Consider the following 24,050-nt stretch of genomic DNA (forward strand, 5'->3'; position numbering starts at 1 on the left):
CCCATCTGAGTCCACCTCCATCACGCAGAAACACCAGCTCCAAAGAAGGGCCAACTGACATGGCAGTGAACCCCATCTGCCATGACCATAGAACCTGTGGGTCTCTTTAGCCCTCAAAAGGACCAATACCTGGGGTTGTATCTACTTTATCTGTCTCTGAGACTCTGCTCAGGTGTGCATAAGGGCAACCCTTCTGACAACCTCCAGACTCTTTTTTAGAGATTCATAGCCATATAAACTCATTTGTCCTTTCCATTTCCCCCTTAATATAGGTCAAACAGCATTTTTAACTCCTGTTATTATATGTAGACAGGGATATTCGGCTGGTCCGCGTTGAACCTTTAATTCAAGGTCATTTTCTAGTTGCATCATCAGCTGGTACTTGGTAGTGATCCTTCATTGCCAGGGAGGCTCATCCCCAGGTGTCATGTCCCATGCTGGGGGGAAGGCATTGCATTTACATGCTGAGTTTGGCTTCGAGACTGGCCACATTTTAGTAACATGGAGGTTGTCAGGAGGGAACTCCTAGGCACAGTGCTGCTCTAGGCCTTGTTCTCATTTCAGGCGTATAGGCTCACAAGCATAGTCATTAGTATCAGGGGCTCACTGTTGGATCCTCATTCCTTCCTGAGCCTTACTGTTGCACCTGGGGGACTGCCGCTGCTCCCCTAGGGACTATGACAGAGCCCCCCCTGGCCAGTAACCCAGTACCCCCCCAGCTGTTGTTTTTAATTATTTCCACTATGAGTATATCCAAACATTTCCATGCCCCCTGGACATATGCCCTGTATAACTCCCTGTCAACCATATATCGCCTGTCCATAACATCCCATACCAGTATTCCTCCGCTGCCATTGTTGAACACTCTGTGATCCAAAACTTCCTGAAAAGTGAAGCCCAATATAATGTCAGGTTCCCTTACTAGTAAAATGGAATATAGCAATGAGTTTAAAGGTTAGATATAGAATACATATTGATTTGGAAAAATTCTACATCCTATCTTTTTCTTTTCTTTTTTCCTAATTTTTGAGCTTCTCTTCACAGGAGCCCTAGATCACAGTAATTCATCTATACAATATACAGTACTCCCACACATCCACCATAAAACCTTTTCCCTTCCACAGTGATTATCTTTTAACTTATTCATATCATATTTACTGAAACTGATGTATAGACTCCGAGACAATAGCTTTCAAATAAGGTGACATCTGTGCTTACATTGTGGTCCATACTTTAGGATATACAGTTCTCTAAATTTTTTAGTTATCCTATGTTTTACATTATGGTTTACATTATTAGTCTGTTGTCCCCTATATGTTTTTGGTGTAATATTACATGTTTTATATTCATCCTTGTGTACTCTCGCGAAACTCCTCTCTTGCCCCCACATTTACCTTGGTTCCATCCATTCAACATCCATTTTCCCCTCCCCTTGGGGCCTACAGCGACAGCCAGTCTCCATTTCCCAAGGAGCCACGTCCAGAGATACTTGCAACAGTGTTCAAGGCCTGACTTGCTTAACTGCCCTAATGCCCTGGGAGCCACCCTTTCTGTCGAGAGATACAGTTCCCTCTATTTGATGACATTAGTCCTCCCCAGGATGTGGGTCCACCCCCACTCTCACTACTTGGGTCTCTACCCAATGGTACAACCCACCCTGGCAAAATGAGCATTCAGACATTCCCCAGGAGTCGGTCCCGCATCAGACCATCCCCTCTGAGCATCCTAAACAGGCAACCCTCCTAATTATATTTTGATACAGTTTTTTCAGCATTTTACTCTCAACCAACACCTGACACTCTCCTATGTTCGTATGTTGCCCCTCTCTCCCCCCAAATTTTTGGGCAATATTACCCCTCCGCCCATCCCCAGCCCCCCTCAAACCGGCAAAGCCCCACCCAAAGGTGACCCCTTGCCCCCATTTTATCTCTTCTTTGTGCTCATACTTACCGCCAGCTCATCATAGATTCCACCCCTGCAGACGTCAGCTCACATCCTTCCTCCACCGCCCCCCCGCCCCGATTTCCTGTAAGTCTATCTTCCAGTCTCTAGCTCTCTGAGGCAGCTTGCTTATTTCATATCATTGAGGTCATGTAGTATTTGTCCTTCAATGCCTGGGTTGCTTCACTCAACATGAGGTTCTCAAGATTCATCTATGTTATCATGTGTGTTTGTAGTGTATTTGTTCTTAAAGCCGAGTAGTATTCCATTGTATGTATATACCACATTTTATTGATCCACTCATCTGTTGATGGGCATTTGGGTTGATTCCAACTTTTGGCAATAGTGAACAATGCTGCTATGAACATTGGTCTACATATATCTGTTTGTGTCCTTGTTTTCAGTTCTGCTGGGTAAATACCCAGCAGAGGTATTGCTGGGTCATATGGCAAATCTATGGTTAGTTTTTTGAGAAACCGCCAAACTGTCCTCCAGAATGGTTGGATCCTTCTGCATTCCCACCAGCAGTGGATGAGTGTTCCCTTTTCTTCACATCCTCTCCAGCATTTGTATTCTTCTGTTTTTTTTTCATAGCTGCCAATCTTATGGGAGTAAGATGGTATCTCATTGTAGTTTTGATTTGCATTTCCCTGATAGCTAGAGATTTGGAGCATTTTTTCATGTGCTTTTTAGCCATTTGTATTTCTTCTTTGGAGAAGTGGCTGTTTAAATCTTTTTCCCATTTTTTAAATGGGTTGTTTATCTTTTTATTTTCAAGATATAGGAGTTCTTTATATATGCAAGTTATAAGTCTCATATCAGATATATGGTTGCCAAATATTTTCTCCAATTGTGTGGGTTCCCTTTTTACTTTCTTGACAAACTCCTTTGAGGTGCAGAAGGCTTTAATTTTGAGGAAGTCCCATTTATCTATTTGTTCTTTTGCTGCTCGTGCTTTTGGTGTGATATTCATGAAGCCATTTCCTATTACAAGGTCCTGTAGATGTTTCCCTACACTGCTTTCCAAGGTCTTCATGGTCTTGGCTCTTATATTTAGGTCTTTGATCCATCTTGAGTTGATCTTTGTATAAGGTGTGAGATGGTAATCCTCTTTCATTCTTCTACATATGGATATCCAGTTCTCGAGGCACCATTTGTTGAATAGGCCATTCTCTCCCAGTTGAGAGGGTTTGGACCTCCACCCATCTTCAAACCCTTCATGCAATTCTTCTACAAAATCCTGGTGTCTTCTTACACCATTGTCCTCCTCTCAATCCTGCCACCCTCCTTCCATTGATCCCAACCCATCCCTGGAAACACTGAACAGAGATTATACTCATAATTGTGGTGATGTGCTTGATCTCCTCACTAAACCTCTTCCCAATATTTCAGATATTCCTCTTCCTAATCCTACTCACACATGGTTTATTGATGGCAATCCACTAAACTTAACAATTCCACCCAGGCTGGATACGTTATTGTTACCTAATTTATACCGTTAAATCAGTCCTCTCCCACCTGGCACAACCTCACAACAAACTGAGCTTATAGCCCTCACCAAGAGCACTAGTCAGAGGCAAAAAGCAAACCCTAAACATCTACACTTACTCCAAATATTCATAGCACATTCTACACTCACATGCCCCCATCCTATGGGAGAGAGGGTTCCTAACTTCTAACAGATCCTCCATTGTAAATAAAGATCTCATCCTACAATTACTCAATGTGGCATCACTTCCAACCCAAGCTGCTAGAATTCACTGCAAAGGGCACCAAAAATCAAATTCCTCCATATCTGTTGGCAATAATCGAGCCAAAGCTGAAGTCAAAGCACAGGCTACCAAACCCTACTTAAGTGCACACACCAGTATCACATCCATTCTCCTAGCACTCCCATATCCTGCTCCCCCTTATATACCTGAAGAAACCTCAAAGCTTCCCCTTATTAGAGCAAAGCAAATTAAAGGATGGTTTGTGAAGGACAGAAAAATCCTTTTACCTGAATTGCAAAAACATAACGTTCTCACTTCTTTACACAATCAATACCATGTAGGACACAAACCACTCTCATTATTCCTATTTAATTCTCTACATTATCCTGAGCTCTCAAAACTCTTAAAAATAATTACAAAACACTGTTCTCTTTGCCAACAAACTAATATCCACGGAAATTCTATTTCTCTCTCTTTTAAAACACACCAGTATAGAGGCTCCAAACTGGAACAAGATTGGCAATTAAACTTCACTCACATGCCACCAACAAAACAAATTAAGTATCTCTTAATCTTATAGACACCTTTTCTGGGTGGGTTAAAGCATTCCCAGTAGCATCAGAAGGGGCAGACATTGTCGTTAAAAACCTATCAACAGAAATCATTCCCAGATTTAGCCTTCCTTCTTCCCTGCAGTCAAACAATGGAACAGCTTTTACTTCACAAATCATGCAAAGTATCTGTAGTGCCCTAGGAATAACTATGGAAATCAGTCATGGCTATCCTCATTCCTTTCTTATTTTTCTTCACCCTTAAAATCAATCCTTTTACCCATTATAACATCATTATTGATAGTATTGCTGCTGCTTCTTTGTCTCTTACAGCTTCTTGTCCAATTCATACATGGAACTGTACAGTCAATAACCACGGAATATGTAAATGGCATCTTTCTGCTGCATGAACAACAATATCAACCCCTGCGGGATCTGAAACCACAGACCACTGTACAGGATGGAGGGGAACTTCTTTTCTCTGCCCCTTGACAGTAGGAAGTAGCCAGACCAAACCGAAATCCCCAAATCCCCTCGCCCTCCCATCCTGCCCAGCACTTTATACCCCAAAACCCAGGTCCACCCCACTCTATATAAAAACAAAGAGTTAGGAATGTTAGAGGTTACAGCTTGAAATTAACAAGCTGTAGCTCAGTTTCCTCTGATATGCATTGGGGAAAGGCTAACCCCATCCCCATAAGCCTACATGTCCAAGGGCATGACACTTCTCCACAGGTTAAATAAAGAAACCACATAGAGACAGGAATAAAGGGAAATGGAAACCTTCTCTACCTACATATCAGAGAAAGATAAAATTCCTAAACAAAGAAAGATCTGCTCTTGCAGCATTCCAAGAAACCATAACTCCCTAACTCACTATCCTCTAGTCACTATCAGGGAAAGTTTTCATCTCTAGGGCTTCCTATTGGTCCCTGCACTTCACTCGGACCCTCAGCCCCTTCCCACCAACTATCATTTCCCCACCTAGGAAAGTTCTGTATAAATTCAAATCCCACCCTTCCAGAAGTGGACTGAAGTCTCTCTTCAGACCCCCACGATGCTGGGAGAGGGGAGCTGAAGTCTGTTCTTCAGTTTCCCTCTGCTGGGAGAGCTTCTCAATAAATCTTTCTTTGTCTATAGTTATTTCAGTCTCCGTGTCCCAGTAAGTGCCATATTTTCTCCAACAGAAAGACTGAAATTATACAAAATGATTTCTCTGACCACAAGGGAATGAAGCTGCAAATTAATAGGGGGCAGAGAAACAGAATAGGCACAGATATATGGAAGTTAACACACTATTAAACAACCAATGGGTCAAGGAGGAAATTATAAAAGAAATCAGTAACTACCTTTAAACAAATGCAAATGAGAACAAAACATATTAAAACCTATGGGATGCAGCTAAAGCAGTGCTGGGGAAATTTATAGCCATAATTACCTATATTTAAAAAGAAGAAATAGCTAATCTCAAAAACATAACTGCACACATAGAGGTACTAGAAAAAGAACAACAAATTAATTGAAAAGCAAGCAGAAAGAAGGAAATAACAAAGATTAGAGCAGAACTAAATGAAATTGAGTGTAAAAAACACTAGAAAATATAAAAAAACAAAAGCTTATTCTTTGAGATGAATAAAATTGACAAACTATTGGTAGACTAGCAATGAAAAAAGAGAAAAGATGCAAATACATAAAATAAAAAACAAGGGAGAGGATATCCCTCAGAAATAAAGAGTATGATAAGAAGACACTTTGAAAAATTGTATGTCAACAAAATGGATAACTTAGATGAAATGGACAAATTTCTAGAAACAAGCAGCCTACAATGATGTAAGAAGAAATTGATGAACTCGGCAGACTGATCACAAATAACAAGACGAATTAGTCATCAAAAATCTACCAACTAAAAAAAAGTCCAGGACCAGATGATCTCACAGGTAAATTCTACCAATCATTCTGCAAAGAACTAACACCAATCTCACTTACATTCTACCAGAATATAGAAGTGGAGGGAACATTGCCTAACTCATTCTATGATGCCAACATCACCCTAATACCAAAGTCACATAAAGGTACCACAAGAAAACTACAGACCAATCTCTCTAATGAACTTAAATGCTAAAATCCTCAACAAAATACCTCTTAATCATATTTAACAATATATCCAATAAATTATACACCATAATAAAGTGGATTTTATTCTAGATATGCATGAATGGTTCAATATAGAAAATCAATCAATGTAATACACCACATGAACAGATTGAAAGAAAACAAATCCCATGATTAGATACAGCATCCTTTCTTGATAAAAACAGTTTGAAAAATAGAAATAGAAGGAAACTTCCTCAACACGATACAGCACATATATGAACAACCTGCACCTAGCATCATATTCAATAGAGTAAGGCTGAAAGCTTTCTCTCTAAGATCTGGAACAAGACAAGGATGCCCACTCTCACTGGTCTTATTTAGCATTGTATTAGAAGTACATACTTGAGCACTTAGGCAAGGAAAAGAGAGAAAAAGAATCCAAATTGGAAAAGAAAGAGTAAATCTTGCACTATTTGCAGGTGAGAAAGATGTAAAAGCCCCCAAAACTTTACAATAAAGCTTCTAGAACTGATAAACGAGTTCAGTAAAGTGGCAGGCTCTAAGGTCAACACACAAAATGAGTACCATTTCTGTACACTAATAATGAGCAATTTGAGGAGGAAATTAAGAAACCAATTGCATTTACAATAGCAACTAAAAGAATCAAATATCTAGGAATAAACTTAACTAATGATGTAAAGGATATATACACAGAAAACCGGACAACATTGTTAAGGGAACTCAAAGAAGACCTAGATAAATGGAAGAATATTCTATGTTGATGGATTGGAAAACTAATATCATTAAGACATCTATCCTACCCAAATAGATTTACAGATCCCAATAAAAATTACAATAGCATTTTTACTCAACTGGAAAAGCCAATTATGAAATTTCTTTGAAAAAGAAAAATGAAATTGGAGGAGTTATGGTACCCAATTTTAAAGTGTATTACAAAGTTACAGTGGTCAAAATTCCATGGTATTGGCACAAGGTTAGACATGCTGATCAATGGAACCCAATTGAGAGTTCTGATATAGACCCATGACCAAACGATATTTGCAAGGCCACTGAGCCCACTCAAGTGAGACAGAAGAGCCTCTTCAACAAGTGGTGCTGGAGGAAACTGGATTTCCATATCCAAAAGAATAAATCTCATATCCTATACAGAAATTAACTCAAGATGGATCAAAGACCTAAATATAAGCCAATAACATAAAGCTCCTAGAAGATAGTGTAAAAAATATCAACAAAATCTTGTAGCAGGAAATGATTTTACAAACTTTACACCCAAAATATGAACAATGAAAGAAATAAATAGGTAAGTGGGAACTCCTCAAAATTAAAAACTATTATGCTTCAAATGAGTTTGTCAAGAAAGTGAAAAGATAGCCTAACTGAACTGAAGAAAATATTTGAGAACCACTTATGTGATAATGGTCTCATATCCAGCATATATGAGGAGCTCCTATATCTTGAAAATAAAAAGACTAACAACCCCTTTTAAAAATCGGCAAGAGATTTGAATAGACACTTTCCCAAAGAAGAAATAAAAATGGCTAAAAAGCACATGAAAAGATAATCATCACTACTTATTAGGGAAATGCAAATCAAATCTATGAGATATCATCTTACCCCTATTAGATAAGCTGCTATTTTAAAAAAACAAAAACAAAAACAGAAAACTGCAAATTTTGGAGAGGATGTGGAGGAATGGGAACAATCATCCACCCACTGTGGGGGGAATGTAGAATGGTGCAGCCATTGTGGAGGACAGTTTGGCAGTTCCTTAGGAAGTTAACTATAGAATAGCCATGTGATCCAGCAATTCCATTACTAGTCATATACCTAGAAGAAATGAAAGCAGGGATATGAACAGATATGTGCACATATCAATGTTCATAATGGTATTATTCACTATCTCCAAAAGTTGGAAGATAATGGAATATAAACTTTTCAAAGTGAATCTGGTGAGGAAATTAAAAAAAAAAAAGGATTTAAAAATAAGTTAAACCTCCATGAACCAGGACAATATTAGGCAGTTTAACTTTTCATGGAGTCCCAGAAGAAGACATGAGTTAGAGTAGGTATCTGTTAGTTCCAACAAGAAAACCTAGTTGAAAAATTGATTGTAATACATTTTAAAGTAGAAAAATAAGGGACTGAAATGTCTGCTGATTGTGTATAATGTAATTGGTAAAACTGGATTCTATTTTTACATATGCCAAAAGTTCTAATTTTACAAAACTACTTGGAGTTTCAAAACATCTTGTCCACTTTTACTTATTTTGTACATTTACACATTTGCTCCTGTCTTCTCAGAGAAACTGATTTGTGTCTCCAGATACTGTTTTAAATATTGAGGAAGGTGATATTTGAAAAAATCGATGTTTTCGTTGATTATATTGAGATCAAACTTGCTAAAAACATGATCATAGTAGTCCAGAAAGATCATTAAGTAACATTTTTGTAGATTTAAAAATTGATGATGATTCTTGGAAAGGTAAGGAGATGCTGCAAAGTGGGGTGGAGAAAGCCATGGATCCACAGGTGTTTAGCTGTAAATTTCAGATCCAGAACACGTGGATTATTTCCCTGTTTACTGATGGGTAATTACTGCTTGACCTGAATGACCAAAGAAGAGTAGTGGATAATAAACAAAATAAACTTAACTTTAGGGAAATGATCCCAGCCTAAAGCTTCTATTTTTTCATAATTATAAACCCACTCAAGTAATACCTATACATATGTAAATACTATATTTAAAAAAAGGTTCCTTATTTAAAATGCCTCTTGAAATCATTTGAAAATACTTAATATAGTTTTTCCACCTTTTAGAAAAAAAATTGTCAGAATATTGTGGAATTATTATACCATGCCGTATGTCATTCCTCCCAATTCTGCAAAAAATTCCAAAACACTGCCAACAACAAAGTTTGCACAAGAAGGAAAAACCTGGCTCAGTTTTAAGCATATCAAAACCATATATTCAAGTGAATGAATTATGAATTAACTGTCAGTTTCAAGTCCTTCAATGGCTGCTTTTAGCTTGTCTGGGAGTGTGCTAACCATGCTGTTTATTTTCATATGAAAAACAAGCTAAGTAGTCAAACTACTATCATTTTCCAGAAAAAAAAAGTGAATATGAAATGGTGACTAATGAATAAGAGTCTAAATGCAGTAAACCTTAGGACAGAAAGATTTGCATTCCACAAATAAAAATGGCAGATGTGGTAGAATATGTATATATGGAACAACAGTTCTTTCAAGGTTTGCACAGGTCCCTCTCCCTACTTCCATGAATAGCTCCATTCATTTCAGTTTGACTTGTTTGTATGTGTGCATGTGTGTGTGGGTTCTGGAAAGCTGTCTGAGTTACCCCAGTCCAGCTGCATGCAGCAAATGTTTGGCGTGGTCTAAATTTGTATGATTCTATTCAGTACTTTGTAATGAAATAATTCAGCCCAATGTGTGAAAATAGGCATAGAGAGAGGAAAAGAAGAGCAAATAAACTGTGATAGGAATCCAGTTCAAAGTAAAATTAAATAGCAAGTAAGAGACACATTAAACTTATTTTTATTGTCATTTTAATTTAAAAATACGAAACATTACACTAACATCGAAGACAAGAAAAGTCTGTTGTGAAGTAAAGAGATCAACAGTATGTTTCTCAGTTCAGGTATCCTATATATGTTAAAACAATTGATTTATTTCTTCTTTACACTGTGGTCCATTAGCCATCAGTACTAAGCTTTAAAATTACATTATAATTTTCTGATCTATGTAATCATTTTATGAGAAATATGTAAACATTTTATTAAAACGTGAACTTTGAAAATAAATGGTCATAGTTCCAAATATTTAGCTCATTTAAATTGCTATCTATGTATAATATTTTAACCAGATTCTCTAAAATGTAAGGGAGATTCTACTCGGCATGTGGTTCCAAATTATTTAATGGAGGTTCTGTCCAATGTTTAACTTGGAAGGTAATTGTGGAGAACGCAGATGGACAAAGTTGAATGGAGAAGGCAAATTGGCAAACACATTTGGCAATAGATTAAAATTTGGCAGCTTAGGAGATATTCCTTCTAAGACGTGTACATTACTCATGTCTGTGTAGGTGTGCTTACACATAGAGGCATCTGATTTTATGAGGAATGTAGGATAAAACTGAGTCAGAACACATTCTAAGGAAGAGAAATGAGGATCAGAGTGTAAGGTTTCAATTTTTTTTTCACTTGGATCCTCAGAAAGAAATATGTCTTATATAATGATATAATATACAAATGTTTGTGTGTTTGTTGACATTGACATGATTATCATTACTAAGGAAAGAGCATCAAAACTTGTAGAATAGACAGAATGGATGTTAGCTGCTTGGAAGAACATCATAGTGACAATAATGGAGGGCCCTTTACAAAATGTTGCATTGATAGCAGTCTTGGAGATTTTGTTTGCATGGAAAAACAGAGACATCAGTGACATTTTGTTGAACAGTCATGCATGAGAGTAGAAATTTGAATGTAGGTAGTAGAAATACTTTATATCAATTTTTCTCCCTTTTATTATTCTTTTTATGTGTACACAAGTGAATTATGTGAAAGTCTACGACTGAAGTTCAAAAGCCTCTTTGAATAAAAAATAAATAAAAATTCCATGTGATAAGAAAGTATAATGTCATTGTTTAATTGGTGGTGGTTTTTTGTTTACAATGATGTATCTTAGAATTAATGATATCTTAGATTAAATAAAATAAGATAATTTCTGACGGCATGGTAAAAATAGATGCGGCAGGCAAAAGGCAGCAATTTTTTTGGAGTTTCATGGAGATATCTCCATTTATTCAGAGCTTTCAAAACTATAATATTGGTTTTAGCATCTTTGATGAGGAGATCTAATAAGAAGAGCCATCATTCATTGAGCTTATATTATTTGCCAATCACTGTGTTAAGCAATTTTAATTTGTCATTGGAGTTAATCCTCACAACTTGTTTATTTAGGTACAATTTTTATCCCTAATTTTCAGATAAGAAAACTGAAAGCTTAACAAGGTTAAACAATTTGAACTAAAAGGTTGGGCATCTAATTAGTAGTAAAGGTGAGAGTTGGACTAATGTTGATTGATTCCAGAGCCTATGTGCTCTCTTTTTATACAACCTCCTAAATACACTCAGGTATCTTTTGTTGTCTTTTGTTTCTTTCTTTGTTTTAAGGAAAATAGAGAAGGATGGAAGGCAAGAAGAAGAGAAAATGCATTAGCTAAGAGAATTCTTGTTCATACACACTTACGAGTTATCTCCAGGAACTTCTAAAAATAGCTGGAGGTAGGATTTCAAAATTTCAATTTAAGAATAGAGTGACAAAAAGGTACATTTGTATTAAGTAACATTTCGAGAAATTTTGACCCTAGCAATGCTTAGAGGCATTTAGCCTGATAAACAAACTAAAAATTCACACATAGGGTGGATATAAATATATAAGACTACAAATAATAGCTTATAAATAATATAATTCAACAATTTCTATTTTAAGCTCCATTCTGTTGGGCTATCGGGAAATTTTCAATTCAGTCACTTTGGGCTTGAGCTACACCCATCCATCTATTTCCCCAATTTATACGAACTTATGTCAAGATTTGGGGGTTGGGGGAGATTGGCCCTGTGCCAAAGTATTGTAGCAGACATGACTGGTCCATGATTGTAAAAGGGAGGCTGAAACACATCTTCTTTTATGCCGACTATGCCCTTCCAATTTAGAAGTTCTCTTAGCTTCTCTTGAGCTAAGTACAGAGAAGAAGGTCCATTTTTCATTCTGTGTTCTTCCATACAAGTCTATCTATAATCTCATCTGTAATGAATCTCTCTCCAGCTTTATATTGCCTCAGCAGTTACTCTTCTTGTGAAGCAGTTTCTGGAACCACTATCCTTTTGTTTTTATTCTCTCTCCTTTCTTTCCTGCCCAGGTAATTTATTTTTAGTCTTGGAGGAAATTCTGCTCTCTTACTCCTCTTCTCCCACATTTTGTATCCAAAAGTTAGCCCTAGCCCAATAGGGTAGTTGCTAGTCACATGCGGCTATGGAGCTCTTTATTTATTTTTTTAACTTTTTTAAAAAGATACTTAGAGTACATAAAATCTTACATTAAAAAAATGTAAGGGATTCCCATATGTCCCACTCCCCACACCTCCCACACTTCCCCACATCAACAACTTCTTTCATTAGTGTGGTACATTCACAATTGATGAATGCATTTTGGAACATTGCCACCAATCATGGATTATAGTTTACATGGAAGTTTACACTCTCTCCCGCTCAATTCTGTAGGTTATGGGTGTATATATATGATGACCCAGAACTGCCATTGCAATGTCATTCAGGACAATTCTGAGTCCTGAAAGTGCCCCTGTATTATACTTCTTTGTCCCTCCTGCTCCCTTCAGCACTTCCAGTGGCCACTGTCCCAAGTCAATGATATAATTTACTCCATTGTTAGAATCACAATAAGTCTACAGTAGAATACCAGTAAGTCCACTCTAGTGTATTTTACTCCCCAACCCAAGGATTCTGGGATGGTGATGCCCACTCCACCTCTAATTGAGAGGGGGCTGTGATCTCATATGACTGATAGAAGGGACTCTCTTGCTTACAGTTGTAGACTGTCTTGGTTCCTCAGTATGATGTCTGTCCATCCTCACCTACTTGTTAGTTGTCCTGAGTGAGTGCAATTAACTGGAGAGTAGATGGTGCAACTCTGCTGAGGCTCTGAGGCTCAGGGTCTAGCTGGCACACAGACTGCCCAGAGATTCAAATCTCTTGGACATATACTTACCAACTCCAGCACCAACTATAAGTTCAAATAATATGGAGCTCTTTAAATGTGGCTAATCTGAATGTGATATGCTCTAAATATAAAATAGATTGTTTTGAATAAAAAATAGAAAATATATATTTAAAGTTTTAAATATGATTTCATGTTGCAATAATCTTTTGGGTATATGGCATTAAATAAAATGTTTTATTAAAATTAATTCCACCTGCTTTTACTTGTTTCAGTGTGGTTATTAGAATATTTCAAATTACATATTTGGCTTGCATTACATTTCTTTTGGACAGTGCTGGCTTAGATGTTTGGATCACATCAGTCAGAGGGCTTCACGCTCTTCTTGTTCATTTCAATCGGTCTGGTCCTTCGACTATAGGGGAGAACCTGCATGTTGTAAGGAAGAGCACAGAAAAAAAGGAAGGATTAATTATCCCAAATTTGTTATCCCTCCTACCATGCACACATTGGTAGATATCCTATGTGATAATGTGACACTTGGTTACACAAGAAACAGGGACTAGGTAGAGTAGTGATAGGAAGGTAGAATAAGCATGGGATCTTTTGGAGGACTGCACTTATTTGTATCTGAAGGCTGATGCTGGAAATTAATGATAAACTTGAATAAGCAGATAGATAGTAGGCAAAGAGTTAACTAAAACTGGACAGGTGAGATGGTTCTTGGAAGCTATTTAAGTATTTAGAAATGAAATAATATTCAAAATTATCACTTCCATGAAGTAAAATTTACCCTAAAATGTCAATAAAGGAGTAATTCTGGCAAAAATAATTCTTCCATATGGTGCTGAAGTATCAGGTTTTAGAACCTACTTCAGAACATGGAAAGAAAGGGATTCCAAAAAAAGAAAGAGATAGTTCCTTCAGTGGAAAACTACACTTTATATTTTTAGAAAGTGGTACCTTCAAAACTGGCACCCCACAGTTTTGTATGTTTGTATATTTTGCTATAGGTCTAGTCAGTGACAAGAAACCCACATTGTGCAGCACAGACACACAGCTAACACATATGATCTCACAGTGACATAGTTTTTTCTCATGGAAAAAAATACTATGTTTAACTGGAATAATTATTTTGATATAACTTTGGTTTGGAGTGACTTTTTTTTTCCTAATATGAATGGAAGTTTTTAAACAAATTAACTTAATGAAACATTGGCTTGCATGGTTGAAGTCACTGATAAAACCATACAGTATTTCTCAATTTTTCTTCCATTCTTTAAAACTCTCCTTTATTGAAGCTACAAAGCCATTTTCTTTCTTTACATCTGAAATAGCAAAGTCTTCTTTCCTTAGAAATGTCAGATTTCCTGTATCAGATAAAACATGCAAGGTATACAGAGGGGATGAGACTGTTTGGAAAAAATGATGAAATATTCTAATAATATTTTTATATATAAGGAAAGTTTGCATAACCCTTGCCACCTTTTATTTCCTTGGCAAGTTATTTATATATTTCTTCTTGAAAAAAAAACCTTTCTGTGTTATATCTATGGAATGAAGAAACTATTTATACTCCAGAAAAAGAAATATAGTATTGAAAAAATTTAGCAAGTCTAAAAAGCAATAGAAATGTTCTGACATTTCTTAGAATACAAAAAGAATTTTCATGGAAAGTTGATAAATCAAAACACAGTAAAGTTTTACTGAAATAAATCATACTTAACAAATATGGAAAGCTGCTTAACAAATGACAGCATCCAGGCTTTACATATCAGTACTGTTCTTCATTATTCAAATGAAATAATTATTCCTCATATTGATCTTTTGCAGGACACAATTCTCATTTTATAGATGAAAATGCTGAAATCTAGCAGAATAAGAGCTCATCCCAAATTTTGTAGTAGCTTGTTGCACGATCAAGAATATATTATAGGACTCTATTGTTTTTTAAGCAAATTTCAATATATGCCAAAAAAGGATGCTTTATTATATTATTATACTATAATAAATATCAGGAAAACACCCAACTGAATAAGAACTCATTAATCAGCTTTAATTAAACAAATAATTTAACAGAATATGATAGGTGAGTTAGTTTATTGTCTGAAAATTAATTGGGTTAGGTAGTACTCTGAGCATACAAATAACCATAATTTCCAGTAAACAGAATCGTTGGATATGTAGAAGATAGCTTCTTAACAGTGGCATAATTCCATCACAAAAATTGTAGAGTATCAGAATTAGACTATAAATGGATATTTGAACTACTAAAAATGAATCAGGTCATTTGTAAATTCCATAGATGGTTTAAAATTTCAAGGCCATTTTCAGATAATTGAAAGTATTAGAGAAATAAAGTTTAATTTCAAGCAATATAAGCAATATAAAATAATTTCTACATCTAATAACTAGAGGTTTTGTTTGTTTGTTTGTTTTAATTATCAAAGGTCATTTATACAACTATTAGGAAAGGCAATGCCAGGCTTTTCTCAAAGTTGTTTCTCGTACCACACTAATGAAAGATGGTATTAATGGGGAAAGTATGGGAGATAGAAGAGGGGATGGGTTATATGGGAATCCCCTACATTTTTGACATATATTTATGTAATCCAAAGCCTCTAAAAAAAGAAAGAGAAAAAAAAGGGAAAAAAAAAGATGTTTCCCAAAATTCTACAGTGATGGAAATAATCTCTTCAACTGCCATTTCATTATAAAAAGGAATTCTATTTAATCTTTTGTCAGAATTAAAAAAGTGTATTAGTAAACATGCATGCATCTCCTAGTTCATACCTGTCTCACGGGGTAGTTGTGTGGCTAAAAGGAAGAAAACTATGTGGAGAACAGCACACTCATTAGTACACAGTCGATGTTTAATCATCATTGGTTTCTTCCCTTTTTTACTTTATTCGACAGTCTACAAATAGTTAATAATCATTTGCAATGGGCCAGGTAATTGTGTTCGACCTTAGGAATAAAAACTACAAACTAGCAAAAACTTTCTGTTTTTAACTTTGTGACTTCTATAGTGTCAGATGCTAGAACAGTGTCTGGTATATGGTAGGAGTTCAATAAGAAATTTATTAAGTGAATAAGGGAATGAAAAAAATAAGTGAATGTAGGAGGTATAAAGGAATTTTTGCAAGATGGCCACCATATTAAATAAGATCATCTGCTTAGATTCCTTAGAACAGTGGCTGAGACATACATAAAGTATTTAGACATAAAGTCTAAATACTTTATAATTGTTAGCAGTTAAGATTATTTGTGCTTTTCTTCTCTGCAAATGGCCTCTTCATCTTTTCCTCTGAGTACATTCTTCTCTCTACTGCATAGCTTCTGTTTAGCCAAAGCCTCTCCATGCCAGGCCCTGTCAAGTGTGAGCAGCCAATCTTTAACCTGAGGGTCCACAGGATAGAAACCCATCCTGGTCTAATCTGCAATGATTGGGGTGGTATCTGGGTTGGAGGATACAGAATATTCTGCCTCTATCCTTGGCTGTGATTTCCTTTGTGCTAGTAAAATTCTCAGGCCTGATATTGACCTAGCAGCCTAAACATTCTATGAAATCTCTGGACTCGTGTAGTCCTTAAGGTCCCAAAGAACTCCAAGCTAGCAGTGCTAATGAAAGAAAACCTCTTTACTTATAACTTCCAGCTGAAATCCCAGGGAGCAGTTGATTTAACAATGTTGGGTTACTGCCCATTCCTGAATCAATGAGTAATTGAGGAATGGATGGGGGAAGGAATAAAATACTCTGATTAGAGAGGCCTCCACCATGTACTCAACCCTCGAGCTGGGAGAATGGGCCAAATCCACTTGAACCATGCAGACTGAAATCAAATAGGAACTGTTCTTCCAAGAGCAGCCTGCATGATTAATACTTGATTTAGTAAACTTGGTTTACAAAATTATAGTCTTAAAAAATAAATATTGTTTGCTATACTTTAAAATATAATCTGAGGGATACTTAATTTACTGGCCTTGGATATAGTTTACAAAATAATTCCTCAATTATTTATCATACCAAACAGCCTTCCTGGGACATTTTAAATGCAATGAACTTTTACAGAAATCCCGATAAGTGATAGAAATCTGCTCCTGGTATGAGGTATACAAAAATGAGTAGGGGGTAATCCCTGACTTCAAATAGTTTTACACACTAAAGAAAAACACAGAATGGCAAGATCATTTCAATCCAGTGTGATGAATGCAATGTCTGAAGAGGTCCATTAGCATTTGGAGGAGGGTGCAAGCAATGCAGGAAACAGAGACCGAGGTGACTCTGGCTGGCAGATGGGCAGTTGGGATGAGGTCAGGAAAGGAGTCAAGAATAAGAGACTCATGAGCTGGATGGGAATTAAAGGACAAATAGGAGTTGGTTAAGGAAAAATAGAGGAATGTGGATGAACACACGCATGAGATTAAAAACACAGAGGTGCTCAGTGTGAAGAGGGCAGTAGTGAGTGGAGGAAGATGTGGCTTAGGAGGTGAACAGGGCCTGGTGAGCAATCCTGTGCAAAGGAAGCTACACTTTATTGACATATGTGAATAGGGTTATTTTGAAAGTGTTTTTCAAAGGGCCTTGTAATTTCTTTATTTCACCTGAGCTGGAAAACAGCGCTGATGTTTCAAGGCAGTTGAAGATATTTGGAGTTACATTGGGCTGGTTGCAGAATCATGAAAGGACACTTTTATTTATTTATTTATTTTTTTAATTTATTTATTTTTTATTGACTTTGTAATAATATTACATCAAAAATATATATGTGAGGTCCCATTCAACCCCGCTCCCCCACCCCCCCCTCTCCCCCCCCAACAACACTCGTTCCCATCATCATGACACATCCATTGGATTTGGTAAGTACATCTTTGGGCACCTCTGCACCTCATAGTCAATGGTCCACATCATGGCCGATACTCTCCTCCATTCCATCCAGTGGGCCCTGTGAGGATTTACAATGTCCGGTGATTGCCTCTGAAGCACCATCCAGGGCAGCTCCATGTCCCAAAGACACCTCCACCTCTCATCTCTTCCTGCCTTTCCCCATACCCATCGTCCACCATGTCCACTTTTCTCAATCCAATACCACCTCTTCTATGTGGACATTGGATTGGTTGTGTCCATTGCACCTCTATGTCAAGAGGAGGCTCAAATTCCACATGGATGCTGGATGCAATCCTCCCATTTTCAGTTGTAATCACTCTAGGCTCCATGGCGTGATGATTGTCCTTCTTCAACTCCATCTTAGCTGAGTGTGGTAAGTCCAATAAATCAGATTGTAGGTGCTGGAGTCTGTTGAGGTTCAGGACCTGGCTATCACATTGTCAGTCCAGAGATTCAAATCCCCTAAATATATCTTAAATCCCAACGTTAACTGCACCTCCAGCACATTAGCATGAAAGTCTTATGAAGGGAGATCCCATCTGAGTCCAGATTCATCACACATAAACACCATTTCCAAAGAGGAGCCATCTGCCCTGGTAGTTAACCCCATCGGCCATGGCCATAACTCTCATGGGTCTCTTTAGCCTTCAAAGGAACCAATATCTGGGGGTTGTATCTGCTTTATCTGTCTCTCTGACTCTGCTCAGTTGTACATGAGGGCAATCCTTCTGCCAGCCTCCAGACTCTTTTTTAGAAATTCGTAGCCATATAAACTCATTTCTCCTTTCCATTTCCCCCTTACTTTAGGTCAAACAGCATTTTAAAGTCATGTTATTTTATGTAGACATGGATATTCTGCTGATCCGCATTGAACCTTCCGTATAAGGTCCTTTTCCAGTTGCATCATCAGTTGGTATTTGATAGTGGTCCCTCGTTGCCAGGGAGGCTCGTCCCCGGGTGTCATGTCCCACGCTGGAGGGAAGGCATTGCATTTACATGCTGAGTTTGGCTTCGAGACTGGCCACATTTGAGTAACATGAAGGCTGACAGGAGGAAATTCCCAGGCACAATGTTGCTCTAGGCCTTGTTCTTATTTTAGGTTTATCAGCTCACAAGCATAGTCATTAGCATCAGGGGCTCACTGTTGAACCTCACTCCCTCCAGGTCCCCGCCGCTGTACCTGGGAGACTGTCGCTGCTCCCCTAGGGACCGCGGCAGAGCACCACTGGCCAGGAACCCAGTACCCCCCCTGCTGTGGTTTTTAATTGTTGCCATTATGAGTATATCCAATCATTACCATGCCCCCTGGACATATGTTCTGTACAGCTCCCTGTCAGCCATATATCACCTGTCATTGGTATCCCATACCAGTATCCCTCCATTGCCATTATTGAAACACTCTGTGGTCCAGAACTCCCCGAAATTTGAAGCCCAATATAATGTCATGGTCCCTTACTAGGGAATGGTATATAGCGATGGGTTTAAAGGATGGATAAAGAACTTGGATAAAGTTAGATAAAGAACTTAGATAAAGAATGTAGACTTGAAAAAATTCCACATCCTATCCTTTCCCCCCCCCCCCTAATTATTCAGCATTTCTTCACAGGAGTCCTAGACCACAGCAATGCATATATATAATATACAGCACTCCCATACATCCACCACAAAACCTTTTTCCTTCCACAGCGATACTCTTACACCCTTTTCACATCATATTTACTTAAGGTGATGTACAGAGTCTGAGATATTAGCTTTCTAACAAGGTAATATCTGTGCTTACATTATGGTGCATACTTTAGGATACACAGTTCTTTACATTTTTAGTTATCCTATGTTTTACATTATGGTTTACATTATCAGTCTGTCATCTCCTATATGTTATGGTGTAATATTACATGTTTTATATCCATCCTTGTGTACTCTCAAAAAACTCCTCTCTTGCCCCCCTTTTACTTTGGTTCCACACATTTAACGTCCATTTTCCCTTCCATCTTGGTGCCCACAGTGACAGCCAACCTTCGTTTCCTGAGGAGCCACTTCCAGAAATAGATGGAATAGTGTTCAGGGCCTAACTTGCTCAACTGCCCCAATGCCCTGGGAGCCACCCTTTCTCTCGAGGGATACAGTTCCCTCTATTTGGTGGCATTAGTCCTCCCCAGGATGTGGGTCCACCCCCACTCTCACTACTTGGGATTTTACCCCATGGTGTCACCCACTCTGGCAGAATGAGCATTTAGGCATTCCCCAGGAGCCCGTCCTGCATCAGACCCTCCCCTCCGAGCATTCTAAACAGGTAACCCTCTTTATTATATTTTGATATGATTTTCTCGGCATTTTACTCTCCACCACCTCCTGACCCTCTCCTGTGTTCGTATGCTCCCCCTCCCTCCCCCCACTTTTGGGCAACGTTACCCAACCATCCCTCCCCAGCCACCCTCAAACCCGTAAAGCCCCAACCAAAGGCAACCCCTTGCCCCCATTTTATCTCTTCTTTGTGTTCATACTTACCACCATCTCATCTTAAATTCCCCCCCTGCAGACATCGGCTCATATCCTTCCTCCACCCTCCGATTTCCTGTAAGCCTATCCTTCAGTCTCTTGCTATCTAGGGCAGCTTGTTTATTTCATATCATTGAGGTCATGTAGTATTTGTCCTTCAATGTCTGGGTTGCTTCACTCAACATAAGGTTCTCAAGATTCATCCATGTTATCACATGTGTTTGTAGTGTGTTTGTTGTTACAGCCGAGTAGTATTCCATTGTGTGTATATACCACATTTTATTGATCCACTCATCTGTTGATGGGCATTTGGGTTGATTCCAACTTTTGGCAATAGTGAACAATGCTGCTATGAACATTGGTGTACATATATCGGTTTGTGTCCTTGTTTTCAGTTCTGCTGGGTATATACCCAGCAGTGGTATTGCTGGGTCATATGGCAAATCTATGGCTAGTTTTTTGAGAAACCGCCATACTGGTGAAAGGACACTTTTAATACTCTAAAAAACAACAGATCGATGATAAACTATTAGACTCCTTAATGTCATATGAATTTATAGGGTGGTAAAAAGAGAGTAAAATACAAAATACAGTATAAAATTACTACATACAGTGATTATAAAACTAAACTGAGTCCTCATTATTTTGTGTAGTTTATTTTGTTTCAATGATTTCCCCATATATTAAATTTTTGTGTAAAAGAGTAATAACAGTTTTTGTAGGAAATGAGATGGGAAGTTTTGAAGGATCCATTATTGTGATGATGGCCTCCAAGGCATGGATTTTTTTTTTATGTTATCAGGTTTTAAATGATAGATCTAGCTAAGAAAACATGACCTTTTTGTGTTTTTATTTTAATTACGTGTAAGTAAAAACTATAATGCATATGCTTACAACAGAAAAAAAGTTGTCAAGTGTAAACTATAAAAACCATGAACATACTGCTATTGTTAGTATTTTGTACTTTTATAAAACTAATTGTATTATGTTCACCGTACTCAATTGACACACACATTTTTGTGATTAATCAGGAAAAGTAATACTCCCACCAGAACAAGAAAATATAACTTTTTTTGTTAAGTGCTTCATTATTTTTAGTTGTAAAGTAGTGTTCACTATTTGCAACTGCCAATGAATTTCTTTTAAATATTCTCCTGACATACATAGAAGTTTATAGAGCAAATTGCCACATGGTGCATCATGAGAACACAGGCTGAGACACAATGGAAATGTTCAGCAAATGACCCCTTCATTGCTTATAGAGCCCAGCTGTTATGGGAGCTGGGGAATGGCTGCTGAATGTTTGTCTGTGACTTCATCAGCAAAGGTAGTTTTATTTGAAAAATTTTATAGTGGCTAAAGTAATTTTAGGGAATGTTTCAGCAAGGGATATCATCAGCTTGTGGAATAGACTCGGCTCTGATATTTATATGGGACCAAAAATAATGTAATTGAAATATTTGTCTATCAAGAAATACATAGTAAAAACCTGAAAATGCATACATATTTCAACTGAAACAAAATTTAAAGGCTGGCTTTAGAAAGAGTATTATAGAAAATGGACATATGCAGACACACACTCATAAATACGTATGTGGCTCACCTCAGACGTAGCTTATAACAGGAAATCTGGCTGTTTAATATTATTTATGAATTCCAAAAAGAGATATAGAGTATGATTGAAAACTGGTCTGTTCCTCCGGGCATGATACCTTTGATTGATTTAAGTTGATTACGTTAAGATTAGGGCTTTGATTAGACCATGTCATTAGGGCTTGCGTGGTTGAGTCCCCACCCCTTGGTGGGATATATAAGTAGAAACCCACACAGAGGAACTATACAGAGGAAGTGTGCTCCATAGACATGGCAGAGGAGAGAGCTTTGATCCTGCAGCCTGGGGAGAGAGATGAGCCATTTGCCTGATAGTTTACAGCTGACTTTAAGAAGAAACCAGAGTAGCAGAGCCCTAAAGAAATGATCCCTCCAGAACTTCAGCTGAAATCCAGAAAAAGCTGGGCCTTAAGAGGAAAGAGGAAGGCTGAACACTTGTAGATGTCACCCGCCATCTTGCTTTTAACATGTGGCAACAGTTTGGTGAGGGAACAACCTTGAGTTGGACTCCTTATGGCCTTGCAATTATAAGCTTTTACCTTAAATAAATACCTTTTATAAACATTGAAAGATTTCTGATATTTTACATCAGCACCCTTTTGGCTGACTAATACACTGTCTCAATTAGAGACTATTTTCTACTATTATAGATACACTCATCTATGTGCACAAATTATGGAGAGATAATATTCTACTACTATTAAAAAGAGATTAATTTAGTAATTCATAATTTTAAGTTTTTGATGATGACTAAACCATTATATTTTATGTGTATAATCTGTGTTACTATAGGTTTCAGCTATTGGGGTAAAAATGAGATTACACTAATAGTGGTCATCAAAATTTAGCTGTCACTTACCCAATTCCCAATTGCAAAATGCAGGATTCCAAGTTCCCATTTGAATTCTCATCATTTTGGGGAATCTTCAGGAGTATCATCAGAGACCTCAATACAGTCCCCCATGTGCTTTCTTTCTAGTCATTTATATTTTAAGATAGGAACAACAAAATGTCTTAACGGAATGCATGAAAAATCATTAAAATCTTGGATACATATTTATAAAAATATAAGAAAATATTAAAAATGAGTGTCTTTCCATATACAAAAATCAACTCAAAATGGATCAAACACCTAAATATAATATCTAGAATTATCAAACTCCTAGAAGTAAAGGTGGGGAAGCATCTTCAGGATCAATATTGTGTTAGCCAATGATTTCTTAGACTTTACACACAAAGCATAAGAAACAAAAGAAAAATAGATAAGTAGTACCTAATTAAAACTGAAAACTTTTTTTTTTCAAAAGTCTTTATCCTTAAGGTAAAATGACAATCTACACAATGGTAGAAAATGTTTGGAAACCACCTATTCAATAAAGGTTTAAAATCCAGAATATATAAAGAAAACCTTCAACTTAACAACAAAAAATCAAAAAACAAAAACAAAAAATCCCAAAAACCCAAAAACAAAAAATGGGCAAATGATTTGAACAGACATCTCACCAAAGAAGATATATAAATGGCCAGAAAGAACATGAAAAGTTGATCAACATCATTAGCCTTCAGGAAAATGCAAACCAAAACCACAATGAGATACCATTTCACACCCATTAGAATGGCTGCTATTAAAAAGGGAAAAAAGAAAAATAACAAGTGTTGTAGAAGGTGCAGAGAAATAGGAACACTTGTTCATTGCTAGAATCAGTGAAAAATGGTGCAGCTGTTGTGCACCATGGTTCCTCAGAAAACTAAGTATAGAACTCAATACAGCCCAGCTACTAGATATATACCCCAAAGAATTGAAAGCAGAGACTTGAACAGATACTTGCACACTAATATTCATAGCAACATTACTCACAATTACTAAAAGAAAGATACAACCTGTATTAGTCAGCCAAAGAGGTGCTCATGCAAAATACCAGAAGCCTGTTGACTTTTATAAAGGGTATTTATGGGGTAGGAGTTTACAGATAC

This window comes from Dasypus novemcinctus, chromosome 9 (assembly GCF_030445035.2).
Source record: "Dasypus novemcinctus isolate mDasNov1 chromosome 9, mDasNov1.1.hap2, whole genome shotgun sequence".
In the NCBI taxonomy this organism is placed as follows: domain Eukaryota; kingdom Metazoa; phylum Chordata; class Mammalia; order Cingulata; family Dasypodidae; genus Dasypus; species Dasypus novemcinctus.